The sequence below is a fragment of the Oryctolagus cuniculus genome, chromosome 13, assembly GCF_051225735.1.
Source record: "Oryctolagus cuniculus isolate XC-2025 breed Fujian yellow rabbit chromosome 13, ASM5122573v1, whole genome shotgun sequence".
NCBI classification, from domain to species: Eukaryota; Metazoa; Chordata; class Mammalia; order Lagomorpha; family Leporidae; genus Oryctolagus; species Oryctolagus cuniculus.
In genome coordinates this window covers 58,474,592-58,484,854 of record NC_142879.1, presented here as the reverse complement: position 1 = coordinate 58,484,854, position 10,263 = coordinate 58,474,592, and positions in this window count along the sequence as shown.

Below are 10,263 nucleotides of genomic sequence, written 5' to 3'. Positions count from 1 at the left end.
TTTTTACTTGTTGAACATTATGGTCAGTGGTGCACTAACCCTGTGATTATGAAGTAAATTAAAAGTGTGTTATTGCAAAAATTAAGGGAAAAAAGAAAGGAGGGAGGGAGAGAAGTAGTGTATCTTCTGAGAACTGTATCTTTGAAACATATAAAATCTGTTCTCTTTATATTATTAAAAATAAAAAGAAATATTTTCCTCAAAATAAAGATCAGCAAAAACTAGAAATCTCTTGAGAGAGAGTTTAAAAATAAGAAACTGTGGCCGGCGCCACAGCTCAATAGGCTAATCCTCCGCCTGCGGCACCAGTACCCCAGGTTCTAGTCCCGGTTGGGGCACAGGATTCTGTCCCGGTCACTCCTCTTCCTGTCCAGCTCTTTGCTATGTCGCAGGAGTGCAGTGGAGGATGGCCCAAGTCCTTGGGCCCTGCACCCCATGGGAGACCAGAAGTACCCGGCTCCTGGCTTTGGATCAGCGCGGAGTGCAGGCCTCAGCGGCCACTGGGGGGTGAACCAACAGAAAAAGAAGACCTTTCTCTCTGTCTCTCTCTCTCACTGTCTACTCTGCCTGTCAAAAAAATAAATAAATAAAAAGAAAGAAACTGTAAGACTGAATTCATTAGCTAAGTGGAATGATTTTAAGGTAGATAGAGAGCAGGGGCAACCATTATAAATCTTGTGCAAACTAAGGATGAAGGTTGGCATAATGAGCAAACATGCTGAGAGATGCCAAGAGATGCTAAGGTTTCCTGAGTTTCCCAGAGAGTTCTAAGAGTAGAAAGAGAAGAGGATACTTCCAGATGCAGCTTCCCAATTCTCCTGAATTTTTTGTTTGACTTTTATAAATTGTATTAAGGTGTCATTTCACATATTTCCTATATACAGATGTAGGAGCATAGTAATACCTCCCACCCACCCCTACCTCCCACCCACGTTATCACATGAACTTTTAAAAATGTCCCCATTTTCTTTATAAAATTTGGAAGAAATCTTTTTTTGAACCTAAGAGAATCATTAAATCATCAGCTTAATTATGAATGAAAGGTTACAGAATATGCAGTTCTATATATTGTCTGCCTTTGCTCTCAATGAATGGCAATGACAGATGCTAAAGGCTGAGATTTGATGATGTTCCACTAAGCCCATGCAAGTTCATGTTTACTCACAGTTACATAGGTTTATTGCTCACCTGTTCCTAGTATGTGAAGTTAGATACTGTTTTCATCTTATAAAAGTATAATAAAATCTGCTGCTAATAAAATTTCCAGGGACAAATGTTGGAGCTGTAATCCTTTGGGCCATGTCCTGCCCTCAGGCATGCTTCCCAAACTTTGTTTGTTTGTTTGTTTGTTTGTTTTTTGACAGGCAGAGTGGACAGTGAGAGAGAGAGAGGCAGAGAGAAAGGTCTTTCTTTTGCCATTGGTTCACCCTCCAATGGCCGCCGCGGCCGGCACGCTGTGGCCGGCGTATCGCGCTGATCCGAAGCCAGGAGCCAGGTGCTTCTCCTGGTCTCCCATGAGGGTGCAGGGCCCAAGGACCTGGGCCATCCTCCACTGCACTCCTGGGCCATAGCAGAGAGCTGGCCTGGAAGAGGGGCAACCGGGACAGAATACGGTGCCCCGAACGGGACTAGAACCTGGTGTGTTGGCGCTGCAAGGCGGAGGATTAGCCTATTGAGCCCTGGTGCCGGGCCCCCAAACTTAGTTTTTAATTATCAAAGCAAAATATACATTTGAAGCAACAAATTTTAATCTCTTCACTACTGAATTCCTAGCAAGTCAATTATCCAGATTCCAGAAACAAAACATAATGGCGATTTACATTGTTCAGAAAGCTGAAAGCTTGCTCTACAGCATCTTGCCAATAAGACCTGGCTGTGATGTAAAGAAATGCTGTGGAGAAACAACATGAATTGTTACCTAAGGCAAGATATATCTGTGGGAGGTGAAGCAGGCACAGGTAAAAATCAGGAAGTCTTTATTAGGAATTAGAAATTGTGTGGCGCTCCAAGCATTGCCCAGGTGAACAGGCCTGCCTGACTGCAATATTACTGAGGGATAGGATGGCAGAGATGCGGGGACTCTGCTGATGAGAAGTTCTCACCAATTGGAGAATCAAGCAGCCTTCTCAAACCACAAAAAGTCACTGTGCAATAGTTTTAGTTACTGATTACATAACACAAAAAAGAATTTAGAAAATGTAAGTCCAAAATAATAGTATTACTCTAGCACTTTATGCATTAAATAATCTAAACTGTACCATTAGTAAAAAAAAATAGTAAAACTAATAGTAAATGTACTATTAGTGAAATGCATCCAATAAACTAAAAGCACTAAGAAATAATTTACACTAATATTTTATTTTTATATCATTATTTTCAAATTATGATTTCCTCCACCTTTCTCTAATGTTAGCTACGAGGAGGGGGAAAAGGAGCTGACCTTTTAAATATAAATAACTGGTACTGTGCTAAATAAACAATGATTGCATTTCCAGAACTGAGGGCGGTAATGAAATACTAACTCCATATCTATATTGCTTGCATCAGGCTGTCAGTAGAAAAACTTCTTCCAAAAGACTGTTCTGTGAGATATTGAATATTCATATTATGAAAATTATATTCAAAGTATAGTTTAAGATTGATTCATTTATCATATTCAGCAAACTTTTATTATATACTTTCAATGTGAGCGCAATATGCTTTTATAAATATTATCAAATGCATTTATTTGTACTATGGACAAGCCTGTATTCATGTCTGCCATCCCTCTTGGAGTGCGTTACTGTCTGTTCCCAGAGCTGTGCCTTCTATATTAAAATAACACAAAAATTAAAACAGAATGTTGATATAAAGAGAACTAGTATTTAGATATTAGTCCAGGCTCTTCCAATAACTGTGTTTTCTATACAGTTAAAATATTGACACATAAAGTTAGTCTCCCCCCTACAAACATTTCTATCTCTTTATTATTACTAAATCTATACTACACATTGTGTTCTGTGATGATAATGATTATTTATAAGCTTGTCTAAGTCTTTTTCCTAACATTTCATAACATTAGCAAGAGATTTGCTTTTTGTTATATGTGAAGAAAATAGTTTAAAATCCTCTGAGTTTTTGTATTTTTAAGAATCATTTATGTTTCTAATTTTTTGATATAGTACATAAAGTATGCAAAATTGCTGATATCTCCACATTAACATAGACCTATACTTCCTTTTTAACTGGTTCATCTAAACTACCAACATTCCTTAACTTTCATTGTAAATACATATATTTATATTTGAGAACTTGATTTTCTAATTCAACATTCCCAGTTATTGTGCACTAGTGTTAGTTATTGATACTATGTGAACGAATTACCCAAGGTCATGCAAACGGCTCTTTAAGTCAGGCAGTGCAACCTTATCAGCGTAAATCAGCAAGCCATGGCACGGCTTTGAGTTTACGTAAGAGGAGAAAGAAGGGTACAAATAATTGATATGCCAAATCAGGTAAGGGATCAGCTCTGGAAACCACTCTGCTCTATATAAACAGTAAGTGTTTATTCAGATGTCTTCCTGGATCATTTTCCTCCTTTTTGGTTCAAGGAATACAAAACCTTCAGGCTGACTGATCCCAGGAAAGAAGTCAAACTGGCTGTATGAACTGTTCTGTGGCTTAGTTACCAATACCACAAGAACAATTACATCCCAATTTGATGGTAGCTTTTATTGGCTGTCCTAAACACACTCTCTCTCTCTCTCTCTCTCTCTCTCTGTGCCTGTCTAGTTTTTTATGTAGTTGTGCTCTGTAGTTGGCACTTACAGTGGCTCCTAGCATTTTTGTTACACTGAAGGATATGTGAACATTTTATTGTGACACCATTCTGAAGTGTTTATTAGGAAGACATTCCCATTTGCATTTGGTTCAATTTGGCTCCAGCCAAGATACACATTTGTTCTCAGATTTTTAAAAAAAAAAAAAAAAACTGCTATGCATGTTGGAGGGGAAGTTGGATGACATTTTATTTATTTTAAGTTGTCTTTTTGTTTTTCCAAGAGCGACAAAAGGAAGGATGTTTTTCAGAATAATCTTTTTTAAGATACTGATTTCTATAAGCAAATAATTTTTCATAGTTTTGAATGATTCCCTTTGCAAAAATAGATTACTTAACTTGAAATACAGCTGCTGTACACACTAACCTACCACTCGCCACAGCAGTTGTCTACTCTATAATCTACCTCAGTGCGTTCCACAACCATTAATGAAAATTACCCTTATCTTTTTCACATGTTCCATTGGAAAATGTCATGTGACGATCTCTCAAAAGTAAGCCTGAAGCTGTTATGTATCTTAGTCTACAAGCAGTGGTACATTTGTGACTTGCTGTTGCTTTTGTTCTTATTTTTTTAAAAGATTTATTTATTTGTTTATTTATTTGAAAGTCAGAACTACACACGGAGAGAATGAGAGGCACAGAGAGAGAGAGAGAGAGAGAGGTTTTCCATCTGCTGGTTCACTCCCCAGTTGGCCGCAAAGGCCGAAGCTACACCAATCCAAAGCCAGAGCCAGGAGTTTCTTCCAGGTCTCCCAAGTAGGTTCAGTGGCTCAAGGACTTGGGCCATCTTCCACTGCTTTCCCAGGCCATAGCAGAGAGCCAGTCAGAGGTGGAGCAGCTGGGACTCGAACTGGCGCCCATATGGGATGCCGGCACTGTAGCCGGCGGCTTTACTGGCTACAACACAGTGCCAGCCCCTGTCCTTATTTTTAAAGCATAGTTTTCTTTTTGTGTGTCTTCATCTTCAAATGTTTACTGGATACATTATGCATGCAAGATACAAGCTCTGGGACTCTGAAGTACACAAAGAATATACTATGCATGTAGTCCAAAACCTCAATGAACATATAATTTATGGAAAAGAAACTATATGCTTAAACCCTGTGCCACAGACCTTCCACCACAAAATAACGTGCAGTTTGAGTACAGGAAAGACAATCATACCATGTGGGTGATAGGATATTGGAGCTGGAGAAAAAGAAACTGAGGAAAGACCCCAAAGTTGAATTGATATACCTAACAGAAATTTCCTTGGTTATCAATGCCACAGTCCTATAGGGACTGAGAAAATATCCTGGAAAGTAACCACTTAAGGGAATCCTAAAAAAAAAAAAGTCACTCTCACAGGGCTGTAGAGTCTTATAACTAGGTTCTGATCAGTATTCTAACTAGATTAGAATCCCCTTCGTGACTGGAATGGCTGACTGTTTTCTGACCCATTAAGGAGAGGAACAAAGATGGATACCTTCCTCATAGCTGCATAGGGCCCTAAGGAGAAAATACAACAGAGTTCCTCTCTGATGATAACAGTATTACTATAGGTGCTGCCAAAGCGAGCACTGATAATAGTATTAGTAATATATCGTGGACAAGACTGTTTTTATATTTTGATTCATGCTGTTCTCAACCATCGGATTTTTCTTTCACAAACGCAGGTTTATTTGTGTTATTTTTTTACACTTACATCCCCAAAGTGATTTCCCATTACCTTCTGAATAACAGATGACTCTTTAGATCAATAGCCAATGTCTTCTAAAATTAACTCTTGGTTTGCCTTCAAGCCTTCAATGATGTAATTTTCCTGTAGTTTCATCAAAATAAGTGGCTTCCTAGTGACCGGCTGTGTCCTGTGTTTTCCCCACTGTGCTCATGTTGTTTGCCTGCCTGGGATCCCCAGCCCTAATCTCACCCATGAGTCCGGCTGCATTCTCAGAAACATTTGCTCCAGTCTATGGTTTTCCTCCTCACATCTAAAACACAAGTGAAGTTAACTCCACCTGAAAAGTCACAACTAAAAATGGGAAGAGGTGATTCCCCAGGGATGGACTGGGTCATTTAAAAAGAGAATGGTAAAAGAAACCCCATTAGAAAACAAAAATGAACATATGTCTACCTGTGAGAAGAAACAATACGTACTATGTAAAGAGGAGCATGAGGTAAAGAGGCCATTTGTTCGCATTTGGTAAACTGTTGGGAGCTCTAAGAAGTAAATGACAAATTAGAATGGAACAGCAAATGTCCATGTGCAGTAGCAATATAAGCTTCAAGAGTGATTTGATTTGGATATGTCTGGGAAGAAGTGTATATATATATATATATATATATATATATATATATATATAAAATGTTTGCATACAATTTCTAAAATCCCAGCGATACAGGAGTGTACAATACTGAGTTGTTCAAATCACAGAATTCCTAATATTTGGAGAGGAATGGTCAAAGTAAGGGTATTTAAGCACTCACAGATTTTAAGATTTTAGGCTTGTTTAGTCAAGCAATAAGACACCAGTTGGGATACCCATATCCAATTTAGTAGTACCCGGGTTCAAGTCCCAGCTCTGGCCACTGATTCCATGGTCCCACCAAAGGGAGGTAACTAATAATGAGTGAAGTAGCGGAGGCTCTGCTGCCCATGGAGGAGACCTGGGTTGGATTCACAACTCTTGGCTCTGCTTTGGCTCACATCTGACATTGTGAATATTTGAAGAATGAGCAAGCAGATGACAGTTCACTCACTTGCTCTCTCTGTCTCATCATCATGTCTCTCTCTCTCTCTCTCCCTGCTGCGTGTGTGTGTGTGTGTGTTGAATAAAAACAAATTCAAGCATACTTACTGCAGACCAGGCACTATTCAAAATAATGGAACAGAAAAATGAACATTACCAGCAGAATCCCAGGAAAGCAGAAAACAAATAAATAAAAATAAATATATCATGTATGTGGTGGTGATATGTGCAATGAAAACAAAACAGAAAACCAATGCAGGCTAAAAAAGTAGAGGGTTATGGGAGATAGTAGGCATTTTAGAGAGAATGGCCAATGGAAAAAATCCAAAAGAGATAATATTTGAATATATATGTGTGTGTATATACTATATATATAAATTGCTAGGAGGATTTGAGGGGAAAAAATTTCCCCTGAGGTTGTTGTAAGATAGCTGGGTAACATTGGAGAGGAGCACCTTTGAATTCAGAGATAGAGGCAGATAAAAACAAATGAGCAAAGTGACAACTCAGATGTCCCAGGTTGGTCCTTTTTCTCTCCTCAGTACTGGGTTCCTGGTGCCCTACTAACAGCAGACACACTCGCAGGTTACAGCTGAGGTGGGGATATTCATCTGAGCCAGACTGGGCTGATCCCGATCTTTCTCTAGGAATTTGGATTAGGGAAAGATATCTCTGCATACAGCTAAACATAAGGATTTATTTAGATAAATCAGAATTGGCTATTATTGAGATAATTATTTAGATAAATCAGAAGCATCTTTGGGCTTATGGGTGCAGGTATAGTCCCCAAAATAGGAGTAATATCTTTGATTTGTTTTCTTATTTTTATTTTTTGACATGCAGAGTTAGAGAGAGAGAGAGAGAAAGAGAGAGAGACAGAGACAGAGACAGAGAGAAAGGTCTTCCTTTTTTCCGTTGGTTCATCCCCCAAATGGCTGATACGGCCAGCACACTGCACCGATCTGAAGCCAGGAGCCAGGTGCTTCCTCCTGGTCTCCCATGCAGGTGCAGGGCCCAAGGACTTGGGCCATCCTCCACTGCCTTCCCAGGCCACAGCAGAGAGCTGGACTGGAAGAGGAGCTACCAGGACAGAATCTGGTACCCCAACTGGGACTAGAACCTGGTGTGCTGGTGCCGCAGGCGGAGGATTAGCCAAGTAACCCATGGCACTGGCCAATTTGTTTGATGTTAAGAGGCAAGAAAAGATAGATCATTTGCCTCAAAGAAGAAAGAACCTGAGAAACTCAAGTCCCTTAAAACATTCATATTGCAGCCCCTCCTAAAGCCCAGATGCAAACCCAACTTCGTATCATTCTGAGATATCATTGTAATATTTTAGTAAAGACACACACAGGCTCATAGATTATAACATTATTTTATTTCTGAGATATCTAGTCAGTTTTTAAATGTGTAAATGAAAACAATTCATAAAAACAAATTGGACAGGGCTGAACTCAACATTTTGTACATATCTGTACTTATAAAATCAATAAAGAAGTACACAGGTATTCATTGTAAGATATGGAATGGCTTCAAGAGCTTAAGCTAAAGCAAAAAAGATGGAGCTAAGAATAACCAATAGGAAAATTCATAACCTAACAAGTGGAGGACCCCAATCACTTGAACCATCTCTGCTTCCTGCCAAGGTCTGCATTAACAGGAAGCTGGAATCAGGAGCTGAAGCTCAGAGTCTAACCCATGTACTCACGATGTAGGCATCCTAAATGGCATCTAACAGCAAGGCCAAATGCCCATCTACTCAAATGTGCATTTTTTAACAAATATTACAAGTGATTCTAAAGCAGGGAGGTCTCTGAACCAAGCGTTGAGAAGTATGATATAAGGGTAAGCAGCATAAGGAAGAATATTCACTGGCCTACATGTCAGAAGTGACAACACTTCCACCATTGCTTAAGCATACTAAGTCCTAGTGATCAAATGATGCCATCCTTCCCAGTCTCTGCAACTGTCAGTTTAACATGATATAATGCACTATGATTATAATATTCAGAGATCACCACGTTGTCAATTATAGGACTGAAAGCATGCTGACCCCACTGGAAAGTGCTCGGAATAACACAGTGCTATGTAATGGCGATTGTTAACAGGTAGGAATTAGACAGTAAATCAAATGTTTTCAGGAAAAAAAATTCCTCTTTGATTTGATATGAACTTTGTTTCCCTTCTCATGCCCCTCTTCCTTCTCAGTGGCTTAGGGTTAACAAAATCATGATGTTTCCAGGTATTCTTCTCACTTTTAGTTTAAAACTTAGCTTCCTTTGGGTAAATATTCAGCCAAATGTGAGTATTATTCTTTCCATCACTATGCACAGGGCCTTACTTCCTCCCTGTCTTAAGGTCCTCACCTCCTGTTTGTTCTCCCTTCTCCCTTAACAGGCACCCAGTGTCCTTTTGCACTGTGACTGAAGGTAGAAGAGCGGATGTAAGCTTATGTGATTCTCCTTCCTTAAAATGAGACTCTGTATATATGTCTCTGGGGGCAGGCAGGGTGTAACAGGCTCTCTCTGTTTGGACAGCACCCAAGATTGGTTTCAGGTTATGGAGCACGTTATGCATCTGCATCCTGTGTGGTACCTTACTGTGGAAAGTCAGACTGCAAAATCCATGCAGAAGGAGTTCCGTATAGAATCCCTGATGACAGAGCTCCCTTACGATGGGAGCCCCATAGGGCAGCAGAGCAGATGACTCACTCTTTTTTTTTTTTTTTTTTTTTGGACAAGCAGAGTGGACAGTGAGAGAGAGAGACAGAGAGAAAGGTCAGAAAGGTCTTCCTTTGCTGTTGGTTCACCCTCCAATGGCCGCTGCGGCCGGCGCGCTGTGCTGATCCGAAGCCAGGAGCCAGGTGCTTCTCCTGGTCTCCCATGCAGGTGCAGGGCCCAGGCATTTGGGCCATCTTCCACTGCACTCCCTGGCCACAGCAGAGAGCTGGCCTGGAAGAGGGGCAACCGGGACAGAATCCGGCGCCCTGACCAGGACTAGAGCCCAGTGTGCCGGCGCCGCAGGCAGATGATTAGCCTATTGAGCTGCGGCGCCGGCCGACTCACTCTTCTTTTATGGGCTATCTGAGTCCTGTTGGAAACCTGGTAAGCTCCACAGGTACACCTCAGTTCTGGGAGAACTTGAAGGTTGTCCTTGTCCCTCCCATCAAGTTCATGACACTCTCCTAGCACTGTATTATATATAGTTCCAATTGTTGTGCTTATCTGCAATGGAGGTTTTACAGCAGAAATTACTAAATTCTCATTCCTTGTATCTGCATCATCTCCTCTTATATTCCATCCATACCCTTAGTGGCCTTATTTGTAAGGAGGCATTTGAAGGCAACCCTGACCATAGGGGCTGAAAAGATTTCATTCGCCAACTTTCTTCCCAATTGTTTGTTTCCTTCTCTCACCAGATTACCGTTTTTTAATCTTTTGTTATGATAAAAAAAATCATTTTGTCTCATTTGCTCTTGATACTACTGTAGGATCATCTGCTAACTGAGTTCCCTGGAACCTTGTATCTCATCTGTATGCTACTCCCATGAACCCAAACATTTTTAGCTTGGTAAGCAGATGGAATAAGTGTATGCTTGTTTCTTAACAAACTTTTCTTGGAAACCTGTTTCTTGTAGTTCTGTTGGCTTCAACACCTCTTTGACACTCAGCACACGTACAGTCCCAGGCATTTGCTTGCCTGTTGCTGCTCATG